At 33.9% G+C, this 26,126-nt stretch overlaps 1 long non-coding RNA gene across 1 annotated transcript; it reads right to left on the reverse strand.

Annotated features, from left to right (window-relative positions):
- Positions 1 to 1,637: 1,637 nt before the first annotated feature.
- Positions 1,638 to 7,036, reverse strand: LOC110649645 (uncharacterized). Its single transcript, XR_009150148.1, has 3 exons — positions 6,697 to 7,036; positions 5,852 to 6,481; positions 1,638 to 1,917 (listed from the first exon to the last, which is right to left on the reverse strand). It is a non-coding gene; the product is annotated as an uncharacterized LOC110649645 (long non-coding RNA).
- Positions 7,037 to 26,126: the final 19,090 nt, after the last annotated feature.

The raw sequence follows: 26,126 nt of genomic DNA on the forward strand, positions 1-26,126 counted from the left end.
TTTTTTTTTTTGAAAGGGAAAGTTATTTAAAAAAAAAAAAGACTTAATTTTTTATTTACACCACAAGAAAGAAGGTCATTTGAAGCGGATTTTTTCGTTTCTAAATATGAAAAATCCATTTCTAATTCAAATTATAAATGAATATAATCCGTTTCAAAACAGCTAGTTGTTATTGCAAGTAGAAATGAATATAGATGTCTGTTTCAAAATTAGAAACGAATTAAAAACAGAAATATCCGTTTCTAATTTGAAACCGAAAAGTATCTGTTTATAATGTCGTTTCCAATAAAAAATAGATAACTATCCGTTTCAAAAGTCATTTACACATCAAAATAAGAATGGAATGTATTTTTTACTACATAGAAATGAAGTTCCATTTCCAATCCATTTCAAAAAAAAATAATATATTTATAAGAAGAAAAATTAATTTTAAAACCGATACTTTTCCGTTTTTAATTTGAAACAGAATTGCCGTTTCTAATCCACTTTATGACAAAAATGTGAACCTCAATTTTGAAACCAATTACTTGTCTGTTTTTATTTAGAAATAGAAATTCTTATTGTAATCCATTTTAGAATGCTTTAAAATTAAATCTTTATTATAAAATTATTTATTGTTGTATTCCTGTAATTAAACACAGCCAAATAGAATTAACAAAAAATACCAAATAATACTATTTATGCATATAAATTGATCTACCAATCTATTTTAACATCTAAATGAATGTATTAATTAAAAATAACCGATGTATGTAAAATCCACATAAACAATCAAAGTTTAAATGTGTTTATCTCAACATAGACAACAATAAAAATAAAATCTACAAGTCATCACTACCATCACCAGCTGCATGATCACCATCACCATGTGCATGATCACCTGCATCATAAGTAGTCAGAGGATCTGAAGCTCGGGAAGAAGAATGAGTCCCTTGAAGCACCTGTAACACGATATCCTACATTCGTTGCATTTTTTACTCATGCATATGGTCTCTTTGCTCCATAGCAGCCAAACTATCCCTCAACTATTGATTTCCTTGTTGGAGTGTCTCAACAGTTTGGCGAAGCTAGCGAAGCTCAGTCTCTAGTGTATTGGACTAAACATTCTGTGAAGTAGCAGAATATGATGCATGAGATGATTGAGAGTAGAAAGCAGAAGCCTAAGATCCAACTCCATACACTCGACGCTTCTTTTCACCATCTACAGCTTGATAGTATAGTGCAGCCTCATCCACTGTAGGAGGGTCAGTGCTTCATTCTTGTTGATGAGACGAGGATTGCTCCTTAAAAGCTAGAAATGTATCATGAATAATCCAAAAAAAAAAATGTTATGTACCTTTTTTTTTCCCAAGCAATTGAATATAATCCTTTATTTATATAGAACTACATAAACTATTATTGAAACACAATTAAAATACTTAAATTACCTTAATCGACTGTGCTCTTACATCAACTAGATTATAGGTACCCTTCCTAGTATGGGTCGCCTCAAAAAGCTTAAAGGGGAGAGGTGCTCAGCCAAGTTGAGATTTCTAAAAAAGATACAATGATTTTAGTTAATAATTATGTTGGAATATTCCCTATTAATATATAGTTAAGCACTAAAAGAACCAATAATATTAAATTATTACCAACTTTCTGAATGCGAAGTGTGTGATAGTAAGCCCCTTGTATGACGAGAAATGCCTACACCGACTCCTCCTGTCTCACTACAGCGGTTAGCAGTGAACTGTTCACCCCTAGCTTTGAAATCTGGCCTAGTTTATGCCTCTTTCCATTTGCACATTGTACTATTAGGCGCGTGCACAACCTTTTCTTTTCCTTTCCTCACAGTACACATGAGTGCCCTATAGCGCTTTGCAGCCTTGCACTTCCAAGCCTCCTTTATAAGGAATGTTATTGCTATATATAGTATTTCTATAGTCATACAAAGAAAAATAAGACATTTTATTAGTATGTAAACATGTTTGGAAAAATTTGAACAGTATTTTCCTTATATTTTTGACATACCATCCTATATATAAGGCAAGAAAAACACCTGTTAAAAATACTTCAATATTTTCTCAGCATCAAATAATTTCACCCCAACTACAATCTCATACTCAACACAGCTTTGTTCAACATATTAAATACAAAAGGTTTTCATACATGTGACGGATAAATTTTGACAACTGTCTCTGAACTTATCTGTGACACCCCTTACCCGTCTATAGTGTAGCCGAGCAAATTATGCCACTCAGTGTGTCGGAACACCAATTCATGTTTCAATTTCAATTAATCCCTTTTAATTCATTTATTTATAATTTCTAATAAAACTAAATTTTTCGCAAATTTTATAGAAAATCCGGCAGAGTGCCGGCTATAAATTGGAAAAACAGTTCTTCTGAACCTGTTAAAAACACTCCCAATAATATCATCACATTATTCTCAATCAACCTCCAATATATACTCAACAATTTCTCAATTCACTTCAGTATCTCAAAATTCAATTCAATTCAAAACACAGTCAACTCAATGAAAAATGCTCAATTTATTACTGAACATATTTCATAGATACTTACATCAAAAGCTTGATTACATGAATTTATAATATACATTACAGAAGGTTACAAAATACAAAATATCAAAATATCAAAAGTGGCCTAATGTCCTACCAAATGCACTGCAATGTGAGGTGACTCAACTCGAGTGCATATATGAAGGCTCACCCTGTATGAGGCCTGCTGGACTCCCCAGCTATGTCTCCAGTACCTGCGCGTGGCAAAAGCGACGCGCTAAGCAATTCTGCTTAGTGGTGACAATATAAAATAAAATAAAATAAAATAAAATAAAATAAAAACATGTGTACATAATGTATATTTACATTTTTAGGTGAACTAAGTCTCAAATGTTTATTGCAATATTATTCAATTGAAGTTTGGTAAGATTTATTAATACTGCCTGAGTAACCTATACTAGTTGATTGGACTGGATAAACGGGTAAACTGGTACTGGGTACTAAGTACCTCGGACCATCACACCATCGGTCACATTGTGTCTCCCAGTGTGCAACAGAACAGCTAATAACCTGTGATAATTATCGGGGATTAAACCCGAGTATAACAACTCAATATCATAGCCAAAGGCTATTATGTCACAGAATGGCATGGGAAGCCATGAAATACAGAATGGCATGAAGCCATATGCAGTACTGCTAACAGAACCCTATTGGCATGCCAACCTTTCCAAACCAATCACATTAGGCCTACTAGAGCATTTAACACTTTTTATTTATGTAATTCTTTGAAATTAAATTTTTATGATTACTATTCATTTCATTGGTCAACCAAAATGTTGACTTTTGCATTGGCTATAGATAAATTAGTTTAAATATCATCAACATACCACATTTTGTATTTTAAACTTGTTGGTATTGGTTGCCAATACCATCTCTAAGCTTAATGTGATTGGACAAAATTTTCAGTTTTCAAGCTTTGGGTTTACTGTTCCATTAGTTACTGTTGCAATGGGAATTTGGAAAAATGATAAACATGAAAGTTGTTCCTTATTTTGTCTAGTTGAATTTCTTTTTTTGAATCACTCCATTTGGAGTTTTGTAGGTCAAGTTATGGCCTAAAAACCATAACTGGCCGGATTGGACAGATTCCAAAATTCTGGGTAAAATTGTTTCTGCCAGATTTGGTAACTCAAGTTTGGTTGGCAATTTGACTAGGTTATGGTCATAATTTGGGTCAGGTTTCTTCATGAAAGTTGTTGGTCTATATCTCAACTTGTTGCTGGTAAAATTTCAGGTCAATTGGACCTTACTACATTGAGTTATGGCCAAATGACCAAATACTGTTCATTTAGTCATTTTGCCCAGGCAGATTTGAAGGTCACCCGGATTGGAGCAAGGTTTTGGTCCACTTAGTTTGGTCTTATGGGCATGGTTTCTTCACCAAAGTTGTGCCATTTTGTGTCTAGTTTCATGTCCAATTGTCCAAACACCAATTGAACCTCTACAATTTAAGTTATGGCTGTCCAAACAGGCTGGACTCACATCCAAACCTGCAGGTCACACAAGGCAGCCATTCCAACCTCAAATCCCACAACCCAAATCACTTCATTTTTTATTCAAACCAAACCAAACCGTCACTAATTGACCATTAAAACCTACTCCTATCATCACAAGATCAAAGTCTCATTCTTCAACCCAAACCCTAACTCAACATTTCCAAACCATGCATTATCATTGCATTTATCAATTCACTTATAAGATACACATTAAGGGCAACCATACTAGCATGTTAGCTCTCCAAAAATCATCATCATATTACCCTAACCATGGCTGCCAAAATCTAGGGTTAGCATACTAATGGTGTTTCATCAAATTTCTTTGTCATTTACACACATTTATAGTTCTTAAACATGAAATTTAAGTGAAATTCAAGGTTTAGGTCACTAACCTCTTTTAGCTCAAATCTAAGCCAACCAAAACTTTAATTTTTCTTCAAAATTTTGCTGCCCAAAGCTTCCTCAAGGTGTGGGGTGAATTTTTTGTGAAGACAACTAGGGCTTTTGGTGGAAGAAAGCTAGGGAAATGGAGGTTTAGAAATTTGTTAATGGTGGTTATGGTTTAATGGTTCACGGCAAGAGGAAGAAGAAAGAAAGAAAAGTCTGATTTTCTTCATTTTCCAACCCATTTGACCTCTTTTAAGTTAGTTTATGCCATGTGTCACCATGTAATTGGGTGAAGGCACACTAATGACATCATGTGATGTCATAAATTCCCATTTAATTCATTTTTTTTTCTTTTCTTTTCTACTCATTTTCAATTCAATTTTTAGTAATATTTATTCACATTTTATATCATAATAATTATTTACTTAACTGGACAAGTCGGCCAAAAATTATCTCTGAAGACAAAATGACCAAAATGCCCTCCGTTTGGCTTAACGGGCCAAAATTGTCTGTACCGATTGAAAAATTTTTCTAAGCATTTCCTTGGCATTCTAATGCCATAAGAACCTCAATAACCCTTCTCTGGAGTCCCAATAATTATTTTATAATTTTTCCCCAGGGTCTAGGGCTCCTAGTCGCGAGAACCGCAACTTCTCACTAGGTTACCCATTGCTAGGCACCGGCTCATTTAACTTGGTTGTATTTTATTTCTAAAATTTTTCCTAAATTTTTCTTATTAATATTTGAGTTAATTTTGGTTCCGCACTTTAGTTTAAATATTTTTCCGGATGTTTTAACTGTCTGGACCGACACTGGTCACCGAAACAGTAAAATGTACGGAGTTGCTACAGGGAGGGTGTTACATTATCTAGTTGTAACGTTATAATCCCTCAACTTAAAAATGTAACATAAAAGCTTATCAACTTTCAAATTTTGCATAGTAAAATCCATCTAACCTCCAATTACCAGTTTTTCAGCTAGACGCTGACTTGAACAGTTCCATCACGAAGCTTAGTCAGTAATTCTCTTTTCTCTCTCAAGCCATATGTAAATTGAATCATTTTTCTCTCTATAGACAGAATAATTTTTCATACGTAAAGAAAATAATTTTATACTTTGCATAAGAGATGAGAGAGAAATGTTGACTAAGCGCTATGCGGGAGCTATTTACATCAGTTTCTAACTGAAAAATTAGTAATTAAAAGTCAGAGGGATTTTACTGTGCAAGATTTGAAAGTTTAGGAGGTTTTATGTTACATTTTAAAGTTAAAGGACTGTAGTGTTATAACTATATAAGTTCAGGGACAGTTGTTGAAATTTATCCTACATGTGACATATGAAAATCAAGTGTCTTATTTAATTTTAATTTTTCTAATTTTGACAACTTAAATAATATTTGTTCTCAACTTACTTTAAATTCTTCCCAATAAAAGTCTTTTGTCTCCTGTGAGACAGTCTTCCAATAGTAACCCTCTTCATCCAGCCTTTCCTTGAATATTCTTGTGATTTTTTGCGCACATATCTCAGATGGAAATAACTTGTACACATGAAAGGTAACAAAGTCATTATGATTGGTTATAAACTATATTAATTTATACCACATGAATATGGGTTACAAAAACAATTTATAAATATATATGCAATCATAAATAAAATTAATATTAATTTGTAGTACTTATGAATTATTGACATTCTTGATTTGTCTCCTCGATCCACGGTAAGTGAGAGGGCATCCATAGATGCAGTTGGTGCTGCCCCACCTAACTAACCTCCATGTCTAGAGCTCGAGCCAACTGCTGGCTGAGAAGAAGGGTTAGCAACTTAAGCAGCTGAAGGTGGTGTAAGTGGAAGTCCATCATGAGGCTGAGCTAATGATGTAGACATAACAGGTCATGGCACAGACTGAGCAGTGAAAGGTGAAGGAACATCAAGCTGATCTTGTGCTAAATGGTCTACCTGCTCATCAGGATCAACTTGTTGACGTAACTGATCTGACTGAGACTGTCTAGATGGAACACCTCTGCATCCGTTGCCTTGCATCCTGCATAAAAAAAAAAAAAAAAAAAAAAAAAAAAATATATATATATATATATATATATATATATATATATATATATATATATATATATATATATATATATATATATAAAGCAGTTATATAAATGCACAACTAATTAAAACAAATTATTCCCTCATATATTTGTTAGTTTCAATATATTTTTTCTTATCAACATAATATTCATTCATATAAAATACCTTAATTTAATCACTATGAGTATCATATTCATCATCATCTTCCTCATCACTTTCTGAGTTTAGTTCAAGGTCTTCTTCATCCTCAAATTCATCATTATCAATTTCAATTAGTATTCCATTTGGATCTGTAACACCGTCATTGTAGTAATTTTGTACATTCTACTGTTTCGGTGATCAGTATCGGTCCGGATAGCTAGAACGTCTGAAAAAATATTTAGACTAGAGTGAGGAGTCATAAATAACTCAAATAATAATAAGAAAAATTTAGAAAAAATTTTAGAAATAAAATACAACCAAGTTAAATGAGCTGATGCCCTAGCGATGGATAACCCAGTGGGAAGTTGCAGTTTTCACAGCTAGAAGCCCTAAACCTGGAAAAAAATTCATAAAATAATTTTTGAGACTCCAGAGAAGAGTCATTGAGGTTTCAATGGTATTAGAATGCCAAGAAAAGGCTTAGAAAAATTTTTAGATGGGTATAGACGATTTTGGCTTGATAAGCCAAATGGAGGACATTTTGGTCATTTCGTCTTCAGAGATGATTTTTGGCCAACTTGTCCAGTTAACTAAATAATTATTATGACATAAAATGTGAATAAAAATTACTAAAAATTTAATTGAAAATTAATAGAAAAGAAAAGGAAAGAAACTAAAGGAAATTTGGAATTTTGACATCATAATGATGTCATTTAAAATCACCCACCAAACATATTTAGAAAAACACTTATTAAACTATTAAAAAGAGACAAAATTGACCCAAATTTCTGTTGTCTTCTTCATTTTTGTGCAGCTGGCCAAATTGCTTCCATTGAAGCACTCCCTCAAATTCTCTTCATCTACCTTAATTCTCTAACTCTCCTCACCATATTTCCCCCAACTTCCAATATTAAAAATTGCCCTAGACTCTAGCTAAAGTGTTTGGCTGCCAAGAAATTTGAAGAAAGTGAAGGAATTGAAGTGGTAAAAAAATCTCTCAATTAAGGTTAGTGACCAAATTTCTATTCTCTCTCTTAATTTATACTTAGGTGTTTAATTTAAGTAAGAAATTGTAAGTGAAATGCATGAGAACCCCTTGCATGCTGTCCTCTAAATTTTAGCATCCTTGACATGAGTTAGGGTTAAGAGAATTCTTTGATTTAAAGTGACATATTAGCTGTCCCTGGTATAAATTATATGATTAGTATAGCAATTAAGAGTAAGATGCATGAATTGAATGCTTGGTCAATTAGGGTTAGGGTTTTGAAACTCAATTTTGGAGGTTGATGTAACTGAACTTAAATTAATGTTGTAATGGTCAATTAGTGACCATTTGGCTTGTGTATAATGAGGAATTGAAGTGAATGGTAGCTTTGGATTTGAGGTTGGGTGTGCTGCCTTGAGTGCCCTGCAGGTCTGGATGTGAGTCCAGCATGTTTGGGCAGCTATAACTTGGGTTGCATAGGTTCAATTGGTGAAAGGCCAATTGGACATGAAATTAGACACATAATGGCACAACTTTGATGAAGGAACCCTATCCAGAAAGCAAAATTAGGATGCCTAAAAAATTGACCAAATCCGGATAACTTACATTCTGCCTGGGCAAAATGACCAAATGAACAGTGTTCATTCATTTGGTCATAACTCAGTGTAGAAATGTCTAATTGACTTGAAATTTATATCAATGAAAAGCTTAGACAATTTAGAACAACTTTTATGTTGAACACAAACTCCAATTCTAGACTTAATCAAATGAAATTATTGGCTAAAGTTGAACTACCAAATCTAACAGAATGGTATTCTGCCCAGAATTTCTGGGTAGATACCAATCCGGCCAGCCTTACACAAAATGGCATATCTTGAGCTAGAAAACTCTAAATAGAGTGATTCAAAAAGTGAAATGTAATTAGACACAATAAAGAACAACTTTGATTAAGAACACTGGCCAAATTCTCACTGTAGAATGGCCTAATAGAACAGTGAACTCTAGCACCCAAAAACTAAAATTTTGATTTATTCTCCATTGGTTAGAAGCAATGATTGGCAACTAATGCCAATACTTTTAGGAACCAAAATATGGTAAATATATGTGATTTAATCTCATGTAACTATTATATATGAGAAAGTCAATATTTTGACTTTAATGACTAAATAAATAGTAACCTTACATGTTAAGTACAAATATTCAAGAAATAACTTTGTAATATGCCTTAGTAGGCCTAGTGTGATTGGTTTGGATTGGTTGGCATGCCAATAGGGTTCTGATAGCAGTACTGCGTATGGCTTCATGCCATTCTGTGATATGATAGCCTATGGCTATACTGATTATGATGTTATACTTGGCTTTGTACCTTATTGCTTTTATGGCTTATTAGTCATTCTGTCTACACACCAAGAGACACAATGTGACCGATGGTGTAACGGCCCTAGGTACCTGGTACCCAGTGCTAGTTTACCCGTTTATCAAGTCCGGTCAATTTGTATAGGTTACTTGGGCATGGAAAAGTATAAATGATTGTTAAAGGAAGTAAGGAAATTAAATATTAAGATAAAGAACAAGAATAATTACCATAAAAAAAGACTCAAAATCATCAAGAAAACGATTAATAAAATGCTAGAAAGAGTTAATATCATAAGATGTAATTAGCTTTCGACTAAATAATAAGTTAGTAATTATTTATTTCTTATAAGCACAATAACTAAGAAATTTTTACTTTTATTTGCATATTATATTTTCTTGTATTATTGGCATCACTAAGCTTGATGCTTAGCGTGTCGCTTTTGCAACGCATAGGTTTTGAAGAGACTGACAGAGAGCCCAGCAGACCACAGACTGGGTGAGGCCTGTTCACATATCTACATAATATCCGTGTCACCTCACAGATTTCAGTGCATTGGTAGGACACTAAGTCCCATTTTGGTATTTTGTATTGTTTATATTTTGTAATTAAACTTTTATTTTATTATGTATAGTTGAAACTCATGTAATATATTTTGGTATTAATGCAAATATTTGTAATTTGTGTTTATAAATGAAAATTTAGTATTTATTTATGATTTGTAAATGATTATCATGTGAAATAAATGAATGATAAATAGAAGAATTTTGGAGAAATATTTGACAAATATTGAGATTATGTTGACATAAATGGAGTTGAGAATGATTAGAAATGTATTGGAAGTGTTTTTCACAGGTTTTGAAGAACTGTTTTATTCATTTTTAGCAGGTACTCTGCCGGATTTTCTGTAAAAATTTTTGGAACCTCAAATGAATTTAAAGTTTCAATAAATGACTTAAATGAGTTAAATTTTACAAATTGCACTTCATAACCATAAAGAAATAAATTAAGGAAGGATAAAAATAATTGAGATTAAAATATGGTATTCCGGTATACTGTGTGGCATATCTTGCTCGGCTATACTGTAGACGGGTAAGGGGTATCACAGGATCATTCAATTCTTGTTGTGCATCATCAACATCTTCTATCTGTATCAAAGGGATGTCCATTTCATCTTCTTGAAATGGTTCTTTGCGTGATGAAGGAGTTGTCACGGTCACTTGATCAAGAAGATCAATAGTAGATCTTGGTTTGATTTTAAACACGGCCCACCAATCATCTATATCATGCTTTAAGCTTGGATATATGGTGTAATTAACTTGAGCAGCTTGGAAAGCGAGAACATATGGTTCATACTTATTGAAAGATCGTTTATAATTAATATCTATAAGTTTATATTGTTGATGAACCCTTATTCCCACATTTGGTGTTGGATCAAACCAATCACATTAAAACAAAATAGTTCTTTTGATTGGGAATCCAGGATACTCCAATCATAGCACTTCAATTAACTATCCATGGTAATCACTCTCATCAACACTGTAAGTAGTTCCCTTTATGCATAACCCACTATTCATCATTGCCTTATGTGAACTATGACCTTTAGTGTGAAATTTATAACCATTGACTAAATAATGGGTAAATTTCAATAACTATCACTGAACTTATATGGTTGTAACACTACAGTTCTTAAACTTTAAAACGCAACATAAAACCCCCTAAACTTTCAAATTTTGCACAGTAAAATCCCTCTAACTTTCAATTACTGATTTTGGTTGAAAATCGATGTGAGCAATCGCATGACTCTTAGTCAACATTTCTCTTTCCTCTCTTATTCAAATTGTAAAATTATTTTCTCTGCTCCTGAAAAATTATTCTGTTTATAGTGAGAAAAATGATTCAATTTATACATAACTTGAGAGAGAAAAGAGAAATATTGATTAAGTTCCACGCTAAAACTATTCAGGTCAGCGTCTAACTGAAAAACCAACAATTAGAGGTTAGAGGAATTTTACTGTGCAAAATTTGAAAGTTGAAGGGGTTTTATATTACATTTTTAAGTTGAAGGACTATAATGTTATACTAGATAAGTTCAGAGATGGTTGTCAAAATTTATCCCTAAATAACCATTGCAGGAAAGAACATTTCTTAATGGACCCTTTGATAGATCCTTTAAGAACTGGCTTGAGATGTTGTTGGCCAGATCATAGACATATTTATTGAACCATATATCAAATTCACACTCTAATCTCTCATCAACTTGTTTATCATTGATATTTGGATATATCGTGTGTAGCTCATGAATGAAAAGGCTTAATCAAGGGACAAATTATCAATTTATAATGTCATTAATCATGTAGGAAATAATAAATTTAATTGTTAAAGAGTTGAATTACGTACTCAATGTATGGTTTTACCTCTGGAAAATTCAATAGTATGTACATTTGTTTTGCTCGGTACTCTTCTTTTGTAAGATATCTAACCTTTCCTCTGCCTAATGGCCTACCAGAATGTGTGAAAATTGAAAGATTCTCCATATGTTTTGAATTTCCTACAATATCATAATTGCATGGGACCTTCCGATGCCTTGTGTTGACATGCGGTTCAAAATAATAGGCGCAAAATGATGATACTTCTTCAACCAAGTAAGCATTGTACATGGAACCTTCTACTTTGGCTTTATTTTTAACATTACTTTTTAACTTTCTAAGGTACTTACACCAATATGATTATTAAATTATTGTTATTGCTATATTTTGACGATATCCAACTTTTAAATGTAATTGTTACCTCTCAAATGGATACATCCATCGATATTGCACTAGACCCACAATGCATGCTTTATAAGCCAAATGTACTGGAATATGTTCCATGGAGTCAAAGAAGCTTGATCGAAAATTACGCTCTAGTTTGCATAATATTAAAGGAATCTCTTCATTTAGTTGTAACATGTCTAGGATGCAGCTAATGTCATTCTAAAGTTTGAACAAATTTCGGGCTGGTTTGATAAGGGTTCACTAAAAAAGCCTCAAAAATACATTTTAAAGAGAATCAGGGTTTGAACTTGAAGATCATGTTTTCAAAAACTAAAATAAGTTATTTGCCATATTTTAGGGTTGCTTTTGACAAAAATAAATGTTCTTTAATGTGATGTCGAGCGCATTAAGACGATATATCATTTTGGTAGCAATTAAACGACAAAAGGCTAAGCAAGTTTTAATTAGTCAAACGCGTAACAATTCGCCCCAATTAAACCATTGGTTTCAAATCAATTTGAAACCTGTAAAATCTTTCCAAACCCTTGATTTACCTTTAATATCATTATTTCAGGGTTTTTAAAATATCGGATTCTTATTTTATGCGTTTGACTATTTAAAGCTTGCTTAGCCATTGTAGTTTAATTGCTACCAAAATGATATATTGTCTTAATGTGCTCAACACCGCATCAAAGAACTTTTATTTTTGTCAAAAGCAACCTCAAAATATAGCAAATAACTTATTTTAGTTTCTGAAAATGTGATCTTCAAGTCCAAACCCTGATTCTCCTTAAAATGTGTTTTTGGGGCTTTTTTGGTGAACCCTCATCAAACCAGTCCAGAATTCGTTTGAACTTTAGAATGACATTAGCTGCATCCCAGGTGGACCCATCTTAAATTTCAAGTCAAAATTCCATCGTTTGCCTAGTGATCTAAAATCTCATCTCAATTTGGCCCAATTAAACCTTTGGATCCAAACCTGTTTGAAATCTTGTCAAGTCTTTCCAGACCCTTGATTTTACCTTTAATATCATTATTTCAATGTTTTTAAATTGTCTGATTCTTATTTTAAGTATTTGACTATTCATAACTTATTGAGTCTCCGTTATTTCATTGCAATCAAAATGATCTATCATCTTAGGGCCCTCAAAAGGGCGTGAAATAACTTTAATGTTCATCAAAAGCATCATTTAGATACCCTAAATAACCTCTTTTAGCTTCTAGAAACGTGACCCAAAATCGTTTAGAGTGGCAAAAAAGAATCAATATAGTCGACCCCAACAAATTTTTTGGATAAAGGCTTAGTTAAGTTAAGTTGATCTTTTAAAAATGTGATCTTCAACTCCAAGCCCTGCTTTCCATAAAACATGTTCTAAAAGCTGTTGCGTATTCATTTTTTTCCCTTTCTTCTTCTTCTTGCCGTGAACCTATTCTCTCCTCTCTCTCATTTTGCTTTTCCTTTCTTCCATTAAAGCTCTCTTTGAGCTTTTGAAACCCCAAAATTAATCATAAATTCCATAAATTTCTTCATTAAACCTTATTTTTTAAGCTTGGTAAAACTATTGACAACAAAAAGAAGAGGAAAGAAAGGAGATTCGAAGAGGGAAAAATTCAACAAAAGAGGTTAGTGGTTAGTTTTCAATTTTATGTTTAAATTCATAATTAAGTAGTTGAATTACATTAGAAATTATGAAAAAATGAAACAAAAATAACATGCATAGAATTCCATGGAATTTCAGCCAACTTGAGATGTGGTAGGAATTGATTGAGTTTGATTGAATTAAAAGTATACATGAACTTGAATAAGTTGATTGGTAATGTTTATATACTTTGATTTTGTGAGATGTAACAATTAGTGAATTAGGGTTCTTGGCACTTAGGGTTTGGGAGAAAATTGTAAAAAATGGTCAATTGATGTAAATGACCTTATTTGAGTTGAGAAATGATCAATTGTGACCATTTGTGATGTGTGTGAATTGTTAGAACCAAGTTTCAATTCGGATTGGTTAAGGTCAATATCTAGACAGCTTGACCTAGGTCCCTTTCAGGGACCAAAACTGAAAATTTACCAACCCAATTGGTGTGAGGCCAATTGGGAATGAAACTAGACACAAAATGGCACATTTTTCATTTAGGAATAATGCCCAGAAAGTGACCATAACTTAGTGAACAATTAGGCCAAATCCAAAATTGGTAAACTGACATGTATAAAAATGACCAAATGAACAGTAGTTACGTAAATGACCATAACTTGGTCTAGGAAGGTCCAAATGACCTGAAATTTTATCAGTAGAAAGTTGAGACATAGCCCTACAACATTCATGAAGAAAACAAACCCAAATTTTGACCATAACCTATTCGAAAAGCCACCTGCAGTCAACCTAGAAAAACTGCCATTATCCAGTGAATGCCTAGAATTCTGGATAAAACCAAATCCAGCCAGCCATGTTCAAATGGCTATAACTTAGGCTAAAAAACTCCAAATGGAGTGATTCAAAAAGGAAAATAAAGTTAAGACAATAAGGAACAACTTCTATGAAGAGAACTTAGCTAAATTACTACAGCAACATGACCAATGGAACAGTACAAAATAGGATACCAAATCTGAAATTTTGGAATTTCACCTAAGAGACTTAAGATTTGAGGAAAACAACCAAAACCAACAAGTTAGGTAACCAAAATGTGATATGTGGGTGAAATTGAAATTTCCATACCTATTAAGCATTAAAAAGTCAACAAATTGACTTGAATAGTACCATGAATAGTAACCCCGACATGAAAATTTCTAAGAACGTTAATTTAAGCATATTGGGGCTAGAATTAAGTATATATGAATTAATTATTAGAATTTAAGTATTAGAAATGGATACTGAAGCACTTTAAATTTATGTGTTTCAGTTAGAAAGGGATCTTTGAAGGAGAAATGAAGGTTTGAGTAAATTGAGTCGACAAAAGAGGTTTGTGGACAACTAGTTTTTAATTGAATTTGTTTTGAATATTTTACGTAATTAAATGATTTTATTTTTTCTTATGCACTATGTTTATCAATTATGGGATTTATTTCAATGATTATTGAAATTGGTATAGCAAGCATGAGTTTAGTTTTGTGAAATATTATTTCAACAATTATTGAATATTGTTTTGGACTGGATAAATTATGTTTTGAATTGTGATGGGTAATTTGCATGAATAAAATACAAAATTTTGTTTTGGATTGTGATGAGCATAAAAAGTTATAGAATATTGGAATTGATCTTGAATTAACATTGTGTTGTGATTTATACTCACAAAAAAGACAAAGAAATGCATGCTATTGTTTTAATATCTCACTATAGATGTTTGACTAGGTTATTACCCGGCTCCTTCATTTATTGAGGAGACAATGGAGTTAGCTTTGTTTTGTTTCGAATACCATGGTATGTGCACAGACTTAGATCCTCCTCTTATTAGAGGTTAGATCTAAGTAATTGTTATGGTCCCGTCGGAAGTTTCATTATTGTATTGTGTACTATGCACGATGATTCGACCTCCCTGACCATAGGGAGTTAGAATCCCGATTCGACCTCCCCGACCATAGGGAGTTAGAATTGCCCCCGAAAATGGCCCTTTCGGATTAGTCTTGCATAGTTAGTGAGATAAAGAATAGGTTTTTATTGATAAAAAATTGCGATTTTAAATGAGATTGTGCACAATTTGTTAAAATAATTGTTTATTTCCATAATTGCAGAAATTATTTTTATTGTTCAGTTATGATTTGACAAATTAAAAATTTGATCAAGGTTATTTTAACAAGTGACTATTATTATTGGCAATGAAAATTTTGACATTTGGAAATTAGTTAAATTTCGAGATTCTAAATTTTTGGTATAATTATTGTCAATGTATATTGTATTACATTTTAAATTATAGTTGTGCACCACTGAGTTTACCACTCAGCGATAGCTTTATATGCTGTTGCAAGTGAAAGTAAAGATAGAGCAGCCGAGTGAGATTTCCTGCAGCTGTACCTTGAAGACTCATTGGAATTAGCTTCGAGTATATTATAGGTATACCCTTGTATATTAGATTTTGAATATGCATGTAAATATATGTGTGTAAATTATTTAAGCAGATCTATAAAATTTTTGAAATGTTATTTTAGGTGTGTAATGGAAATGTAAATTTAATTATAACAATAATTTTAGTACCTTAATGAATGTATTATTTACTTTCTTCTGGAAATTGAAAAATTATGGACGATTTATTTTATGATGAGTTTGGCTTGATAAGTGAATTGAATTAATTGTGATGAATGAGGATATGAAAATGAGTGTATTAGAGTTGTGATTGTTTTGAAAATATTGGAAGTGTTTTTACAGGTGTTTGAAGAACTTTTTTCCCAAATATAGACGGCACTCTGCCGAAATTTTCTAAAATTTGCGTAAAAATAAAAATGTACAAAAATTTTAACTAGTCTTAAAACTGCAAGTAAAAGTGTTTAATTCCTACCAAAAGTGCTCGCAACCTTCAAAAAGTAAGAAAATTATTTTAAAATCCCTTGTAGTATATTTAATGGGTTATCGATAGGCGAAGTACGATAATTTATTAGATGTACTACGGGATCATGTTACATCTTACTGAGGGATAGGGTGTGACAGTGATCTTTAAGTCCAAGAACTAGTTTTCCATGAAACATGTTCTAAGAGTTGTTTTAGTGAACCCTTATCAAACCTGCCTAGACTCGAACTTTAAGATGACATTAGTTGGTCCAAATAGACACCACACTAAAATTTCAGGTCAAAATCCCATCGTTTGCCTAGCAATCTAAAATCCCACCTCAATTCACCCCAATTAAACATTTTCTTCCAAATCTATTTGATACCATGTGAAATCTTTCTAGACCTGTATTTTACCCTTAATATCGTTATTTTAGTATTTTTAAATTGTCTAATTCTTATTTTAAGTATTTGACTATTCATAACTTGTTGAGTCTCTGCCATTTCATTACAATCAAAATGATTTATCATCTTATTGCCCTTAAAAAGCGCATGAAATAATTTTGATGTTCATCAAAAGCATTATTAAGATACCCCAAATAACCTCTTTTAGCTTTTGAAAACGTGATCTTCAAGTCCAAGCCCTGGTTTTCTATAAAACATGTTCTATGGCAGAGTATAAAAGGGAATAAATCTGTGGCAGAGTATAAAAGGGAGTTCTCCCACTTAAGCCACTATGCTGGGAGTCTCCTATCTACCAACAAAGAAAGCTGCAAGAGATTTGAGACCAGTTTGAAGCCCAGTCTGAGGATGCAAGTAATGGGATTCAGACACAGTAACTTCTCTGAGCTCATCTCTCAGGCACTTGAGTTAGAAAGGATTGAATTAGAAGCGACACCAGCAAAAGAGAAATCAGAGAAGACTAAGAAATCAGAGAAAGATAAAGGGGAAAAATCAGTAGAGCAAAGTCCCAGTGGTACATCTGAAAGAAGAAAAAATTTGGGGGACCAAGCAGAGCTAGAGGTAGAAGGTTTAGAAGGGGCAGATTCTCTGGACAGAGACCCCCTAGATCTGGTCAGCAGTCAACCAGGGGTTCATATCCTCCCCGCCCCTGTGAGACATGTGGCAAGATTCATAGGGGAGAATGTTATTGGGCAACAGGAGCTTGCTTTAACTATGGAGGCAAAGGCCATCTCGCTAAGGACTGTACCAGTGCCCCTAGATTTGGGTTAGCTCCTACTACTGCAGAAGGATCCATTCAGAGTCCTGCTACCAGAGGTTCACAATCGGTTAGCAGAGGAAGAGGCAGAGGTAGAGGCAATGCTTCTGACAGTCAGGGTACTATTAGCCAATCAGCACAAGGGAGTGCTCCAGCCAGGGTTTACACTATGAGACAGCTGGAAGAGGCTAAGACTTCCGATATTGTAGCCGGTACATTCTTTATCTCTGATCAAGATGTATTTGTACTGTTTGATCCGGGTTTAACCCACTCGTATGTTAGTGCTATCATAGTTAGTTCTCTTGCAGTTCCGTGTGCCAAAATGGGTTTTGAAGTGCTAGTAATTAGTTCGTTAGGACAAGAGGTCCGGGTCAATAGAATATATAGAGATTGTCCTTTGGTGATCCAAGGACATACTTTTCTGTCAAATTTGATTGAAATGCCCTTCAGAGATTATGATATCATATTGGGCATGGATTGGTTAGCCAGGCATCACGCCATGATTGATTGTAGACTGAAGACAATCACTTTTGGTCTCCCTCTGTGTGGTGATGTGGTAATACATGGGGAGAGGCAGTTACTGCCATCAAACATCATTTCGGCTACACTAGCCAGAAGGATAATCAGAAAGGGGTGTGAAGCATACTTGGCACATGTGATAGACATCCAAGTGGGGAGTCTAGCACTGAGGGACATCCCTACTGTGTGTGAATTTCCGGATGTGTTCCCTAATGAGTTGCCAGGATTACCTCCGGAAAGAGAAGTGCAGTTTGAGATTGATGTTATACATGGTGTGGACCCAATCTTGATAATACCATATAGAATGGCACCTGCATAATTGAAAGAGTTGAAAGTGCAGTTGCAAGAGCTGCTTGATAAGGGCTTTATCCGCCCTAGTGTGTCACCTTGAGGAGCGCCAGTGTTGTTTGTTAAGAAAAAGGATGGCACTCTCTGCTTGTGTATTGATTATCGGCAGTTGAATAAGGTGACAATAAAGAATAGATATCAATTGCCCCGCATTGATGACTTGTTTGATCAGTTGAGGGATGCAGCTGTGTTCTCCAAAATTGAACTGAGATCAGGTTATTATCAGTTGAAGGTGCAAGAGCAGAGTATTTCTAAAACTGCCTTTAGAACCCGTTATGGCCATTATGAGTTCTTGGTCATGCCATTCAGGTTAACTAATGCTCCGGCTGCTTTTATGGATCTGATGAACACTATCTTCAGACCATATCTCGACCAGTTTGTTGTGGTATTCATAGATGATATATTGGTCTACTCGAGGAGTGCAGAAAAGCATGATAGACATCTGTGGATTGTACTGCAGACTTTGAGAGAGAAATAACTGTACGCCAAATTGTCGTAGTGTGAATTTTGGCTAAAGGAAATATCATTCTTGGGGCATATAGTATCGACAGAGGGCATCAAGGTAGATCCAAGTAAGATAGAAGCTGTCCTTAATTGGAAGCCACCCAGAAATATCACTGAAATTCGCAGTTTTTTGGGTTTAGCTGGATACTACCGCCGATTTGTGAAAGGATTCTCCACGTTAGCATCTCCATTGACTAAATTACTTCGAAAAGATATGAAATTTCAGTGGACGGATAAATGCCGATAGAGTTTTGATGAGTTGAAGAGATGTTTGATTGAGGCTCCAGTCCTTACTGTCTCACAATGGGTTAGGTTGTGTACTGATGCAAGAGAGGAATGTCAATGCCTATGCATCACGCCAGCTAAAACCGCATGAGAGGAATTATGCGACATATGACTTGGAGCTTGCAGCTATTGTGTTTGCTCTTAAGACCTGGAGACACTATTTGTATGGGGAGAAGTGCTACATCTACACAGATCATAAGAGTTTGAAATATCTGGGCACCCAGAAAGAGTTGAATTTGAGACAGAGGAGATGGTTAGAGTTGATAAAAGACTATGATTGTCTGATAGATTATCAGCCAGGGAAAGCAAATGTGGTGGCTGACACCTTAAGTCGCAAGACTATGGCAAGTCTACAGGTTACTCCTTTTGTCTATGGTACATGAGTTGAGAGTATTGCATGCCAGCTTAGAGATTAATGATGAGGGGCAGATAACAGTTGCATGGCATGTACAGCCAGTGTTGATTGATCAGATCAAAATGGCTACTCATAAGGATCAGAAGTATCAAAAGCTGTTGGAAGAAGTCCAGCAGGGCAAGAAACCCGAGTTCTCAATGAGACATGATGGTCTACTGCTTCACCGGGATAGAATGTGCATTCCTAATGACGTTGAATTGAGACAAATCATTTTGAAGGAAGCACATGAATCTCCTTTTGCTATGCACTCTGTTGGCACAAAAATGTATAGAGGGCTAAAAGAGCACTATTAGTGGATGGGTATGAAAAGAAATGTAGCATAATTTGTTTCCAAATGCCTACTTATCAGCAAGTAAAGGCAAAGCATCAAGTACCAGCTAGTTTGTTGCATCCACTACCAGTACCGAAATGAAAATGGGAGAGAATAACTATGGATTTTGTGATGGGACTTCCGAGGACACAAAAGAGTCATGATGCAGTATAGGTTATAGTTGACAGATTGACCAAGTCTGCTTATTTTCTGTCCGGATGGACTACAGTTTAGAAAGATTAGCCAAGTTGTACATTGATGAGATAGTAAGACTGCATGAAGTGCCAGTATCCATCGTATCAGACAGAGATTCTAGGTTCACTTCTAGATTCTGGGGTAGTCTTTAGAGAGCCCTAGAAACTAGATTGAACTTTAGTACAGCATTCCACCCATAGACAGATGGCCAGTCTGAGAGAGTAATTCAGATTTTGGAGGACATGCTATGGGCTTGTGTGATTGAGTTTGAGGGCAGTTGGGACACACACTTGCCTTTGATTGAGTTTGCTTACAATAACATCTACCAATCAAGCATAGGGATGCCTCCATATGAAGCTTTATATGGCAGAAAATGTAGAACCCCGTTGTGTTGAGATGAGGTAGGTGAAAGAAAGATGATTGGGCTAGAAATTATTCAGCAAACTGAAGAGAAAATCAGATTGGTTAGAGATTGACTCAAAGCTGCATCAGACCATCAGAAGTCCTATATTGATATGAAGAAAAGGGATATTAAGTATGCAGCAGGTGACAAAGTATTCCTCAGGGTTTTTCCTTGGAAAAGAATTATGAGATTCGACAGAAAGGGAAAACTAAGTCCTCGTTTCATTAGGCCATATGAGGTTCTGGAGAGAGTGGGTCCTTTGGCATACCGTTTGGCACTACCTCTAGAGTTGGAAAAGATACATAATGTCTTCCATGTGTCTATGTTGAGGAGGTACAGATCTGACCTATCTCATGTACTACCAGTAGAAGAGATTGAAGTGAATCCAGACCTCACATATGAGAAGGAACCCATAGAGATTCTGGCTTATGAGGTGAAGCAGCTACGGAACAAGCAGATACCATTAGTGAAAGTGCTGTGGAACCATCATTCGGGCCAGGAGGCTACTTGGGAACGAGAGGAGGACATGAGGAGATAGTACTCACAACTGTTTAGAGACTGATACCAAGTAAAATTTCGAGAAAAAATTTATTTTAAGGGGGGGAGAATTGTAACACCCCTATTTGCATAGCCTGGTATATTTCACTATTCCAGTGACCGGTGTCGGTCCAAACAATTAAGGGAATTAAAACTAAGTCTAAGACACACTTAGATAAGCCCTGAACACAAATAATTAGTAATTGCCAAATAGTTAAGTATAAACAAGAAAAAAAGAACACAAGAAGTTAAATGAGCCAGGAGTCACAGTGATGGGTGACCTTCTCAGGAATGACTGCGAGGTCAGTCTAAACTCAAATTTTGAACCGTAAAATGTGACATTGCGGTCCTTAGAACCATTGCGAACACAGTGGAAAAGAGAAAATCATAAAAAAGAATTGTTAAGCAGATCAAATAATTAGGTCAGGGATTCAGAAGAAATATCGAATAACTTACAAATCGGATTGAACTAGCGAGGGGCAATTTAGTCAATTCACCCCTAGAGCTGACTCCTGACCTAACTGTCCAATTAAATCAGAGAAACAAATCTTTGGGAATCAAGAATTAAATTAAAGAACTAATGAAAAAATAAATATAAAAGAAAAAAAAATTGAAAAAGTTTATTTACATCACTTGGATGACATCATCATGATGTCAAAACTAATTTTAATTTTCCTACAAATATTGACCAAGTCAACTAAGACTAAAAGACTTAAAAATACACTAAAAGAAAAAAAAAACAATTGGGGTCTTCTTTTTTTTGTGTTGCCGCCCTCATCTCTTTCCCTCTCTCAGCTCTTTCATTTCCACCATGGGAGCTCACCTCAAGCTCTCATAAACCTTAAGTTTAGCCACAAATTTCCCTAACCCCCTTAAGTAAATCTTGCAAGTGGACCTTGATATGAAGCTTGGATGTCATTAAAACCAAGGAAGTGAGGAAAATTGAAGGATAGAAATTCTGCTCCATAAGGTAAGTAATTGAATTTGAAAATCTTAGTTTATATATTGTGTTTGTAGCTCAATTAACTTAGAAAACGTGTAAAATCAAACAAAAAGAAATTTGGCCAGCTAGGGTTAGGGTTTGATATGAATGAGTTTGAAGTGTTTGAATAGTTATTTGAGGTGCATTAGGTGTAGAGATCATGAATGTGCACTTTGAATGCATTAAATTAAACTTTATGTGTAGTTAGGGTTTGAGCATTTTAAAGAAATTGGAGAAAAATTTGAGAATTAGCCAAATGATGTAATTAACCTTATTTGAGTTGAGTAGTGGTCAATTGTGACCATTTGTTGTGTGTATAAATTGTTGGAAACAAGTTCCAATTCAGATAGGTTAGGGTCAATCTGCAGGAAGCTTGACCTAGGTCCATTTCAGGGACTAAAACTAAAAATTTACCAACCCAATTGGTGTGAGGCTAATTGGGAATGAAACTAGACACAAAATGACACATTTTTCATTTAGGAATTATGCCTAGAAAGTGACCATAACTTAGTGAACAATTAGGTCAAATCTGGAATTGGGCAAACTGACCTGTACAAAATAACTAAGTGAACAGTAGTTACGTAAATGACCATAACTTGGTCTAGGAAGGTCCAAATGACCTGAATTTTATACCGATAGAAAGCTCAGACATAGCCCTACAACTTTCATGAAGAAAACAAATCCAAATTTTGACCATAACCTATTTGAAAAATCACCTGTAATCAACCCACAAAAATTACCAAAATCCAGAATTTACCCAGAATTCTGGGTAACACTAAATCTGGCTAGCCATGTTCAAATAGCTATAAGTTAGGCTACAAAACTCCAAATGGAGTGATTCAAAAAGGAAAATAAAGTTAAGACAATAAGAAACAAGTTCTATGAAGAAAATTTAGCCAAATTACTACAGCAACATGACCAATGGAGCAGTGCAATACAAGACACCAAATTTGAAATTTTAGAATTTCACCTAAAAGACTTAAGATTTGAGAAAAACAACCAAAACCAACAAGTTAGGTAACCAAAATGTGGTATGTGGGTGAAATTGAAATTCCCATACCTATTAAACATTAGAAGTCAACAAATTGACTTGAATAGTGTCATGAATAGTAACCCCAAAATGCAAAATTCAAAGAATGTTAATTTAAGTACGTTAGAGTTAGAAATAAATAGATGTGAAATTATTATGGAATTTATTATAAGTTATGATATTGAAACATTGTAAAATTGTGTGTTTCAGTTAAAAAGAATACCGGAAAAGAACTCGAGGCATCGAGTCAAGGCCAGAGGCGACTCGCATAAGATTTGTGCACAACATAAACATTCTTTAAAATTCCTTTGTAAAGTGCATGAAATAATTTGTGGTTTATTTATATTGCAAAATAATGATAGAAATATATACTATGCTTTTGATCTAAATTATTGGAAATTTGATGATATGTGATTTGATTGTCAGTAAATATTTGATAAATTGATAAGATAGTTTTGAAACTATAGTGTCATGACCATATATTTAAATGTCTCACTAGCATGACTGGTGGGAGAAATTAGTTTCGAATTTTGATTCCTTCTCTGGTTGAACTGTTGAGGTGTGTGCCAGTAGAAGAAGAAATTTGAATGGGTACCCATAAATTGAGCTAGCTAGCCTTGTAATTTCTTATAATCCTCTGGCTATTGAGATGAATATTGTTTCGAATGGCATGATAAAACTGTGTTTTTATGAAATTGTTTTGAGATTTCCTAAATGAAATTATTTGAATTAAAAGTTTATAAATCATGTTTTGTATCTGTCTTTCATTTTCAGTACTATATTTGAATAAATGTGTTTTGAATTATGCATAAATGTTATTTAGTATATTGTGCACCATTGAGTCATAGTACTCAGCGATGGCTGTTATTGCTGTCGCAGATATAGAGACTAGAGGAGCAGCCGAGTGAGCTGTTGAGGATCTTGGAGCTACGTCCCTGAAGTTTTGTAGGGTATATTATATACTCTGATTATAATATTTAGTTTGATGTATGTAAATGTATATACATGTATAAACTGGTCATGAGCAGTTGTATAGAATTTGTAATAATAGTATTTTGGATTTTCTAATGTAAAGTTTAGTTGATGAATGTAAAGTGAATTTACTTTAACAAAATATGAATGGAATTATTGAGTACTATTTTTTATGACAATTGAATTGAGAAATGATGTTGAGTTGTGTTGAGGTGGTAGTGAGTTTGATGAAAAAGAATTATTGGAAGTGTTTTTATAGGTTTTTGAAGAACTGTTTTCTTAAAATACAGACGGCACTCTATCGAAAATTTTCCAAAATTTGCGTAAAAATAAAAATGGACTAAAATTTTAACTAACTTTTAAACTTCTATTAAATGTAAGAAAATGCTTACCACTTCTAAAAAATAAGAAAATGGTTTTAAAATCCATTGTAGGATACTTAATGAGTTATCGGTAGGTGAAGTTCAGTAGTTCATTAGATATTCTACGGAATCATGTTATACCTTACAGAGGGATAAGGTGTGACATCTACAAGCTATTTTAGTGAACCCTTCTTAAACCTACCAGAATTCTATCAAACTTTAGCATGAAATTAGCTGTATCCCAAATAGTAACCATATTAAAATTTCAGGTCAAAATCCCATCATTTGCCTAGTAATCTAAAATCACACCTCAATTCACCTCAATTGAATCCTTGGTTTCAAATCTATTTGAAACCTTGTCAAATTTTTCTAGATCCTTGATTTTACCTTTAATATTGCTATTTCAGTGTTTCTAAAATTTTTGATCTTATTTTAAGTATTTGACTGTTCATAACTTGTTGAGTCTCTGCCGTTAAAATGATCTATGAGCTTAGTGCCCTCCAAAGCACATTAAATAACTTTGATGTTTGTCAAAAGCATCATTAAAATACTCTAAATAAACTTTTTTAGCTCTGGAAATGTGATCTTCAAGTTCAAAACCTGTTTTTCCATAAAACGTGCTCTAAGAATTATTTTAGTGAACCCTCATCAAACCTGTCCAAAATTCACTCGAACTTTAGAATGACAATAGTTGCACCCTAAATAGACCCCATAATAAAATTTCATTTTAAAATCCCATCGTTTATCTGGTAATTTAATATCCCACCTCAATTCGTCCCAATTGAATCTTTGGTTTCAAATTTGTTTGAAACCTGTCAAATCTTTCCAGACCCTTGATTTACCTTTAATATCATTATTTCAGGGTTTTCAAAATGTCGGATTCTTATTTTACGCGTTTGACTATTTAAAACTTGCTTGGCCTTCATCGTTCAATTGCTACCAAAATATTCTATTGTCTTAATGCGCTCAACATCGCATCAAAGAACTTTTATTTTTGTCAAAAGCAACCTAAAAATATAGCAAATAACTTATTTTAGTTTTTTGGAAGCGTGATCTTCAAGTCCAAACCCTGATTCTCCTTAAAATGTGTTTTGGGGGCTTTTTTAGTGAACCCTCTATTAAACCAGCCCTGAATTCATTCAAACTTTAAAATGACATTAGCTACATCGCAGGAAGACACCATGTTAAATTTTAGGTCAAAATTCCATCTTTTGCCTAGTGATCTAAAATCACATCTCAATTCACCCCAATTGAAGCTTTGGATCCAAACCTATTTGAAACATTATCAAGTCTTTCTAGACCCTCAATTTTACCATTAATATCATTATTTTTATGTTTTTAAGTTATCTGATTCTTATTTTAAGTATTTGACTATTCATAACTTGTTGAGTCTCTATCATTTCATTGCAATCAAAATGATCTATCATCTTATTGCCCTCAAAAGTGTGTGAAATAACTTTGATGTTCATCAAAAACATCATTAAGATGCCCTAAATAACCTCTTCTAGCTTCTGGAAATGTGATCTTCAAGTCCAAGTCCTGATTTTCCATAAAATGTATTCTAAGAGCTGTTGTAGTAAACCCTTATCAAACTTGCTCAGAAATTCGCTCAAACTTTAAGATGACATTAGCTGCATCCTAAATAGACCTTGTATAAAATTTCAAGTCAAAATTCCATTGTCTGCCTAGTAATTCAAAATTCCACCTCAATTCGCCCCAATTGAATCTTTGGTTTCGAATCTGTTTGAAGCCTTTTCAAATCATTTCAGAACCTTTATTTTACCTTTAATATCATTATTTCAG

The sequence above is a fragment of the Hevea brasiliensis genome, chromosome 7, assembly GCF_030052815.1.
Source record: "Hevea brasiliensis isolate MT/VB/25A 57/8 chromosome 7, ASM3005281v1, whole genome shotgun sequence".
Classification (NCBI taxonomy): Eukaryota; Viridiplantae; Streptophyta; class Magnoliopsida; order Malpighiales; family Euphorbiaceae; genus Hevea; species Hevea brasiliensis.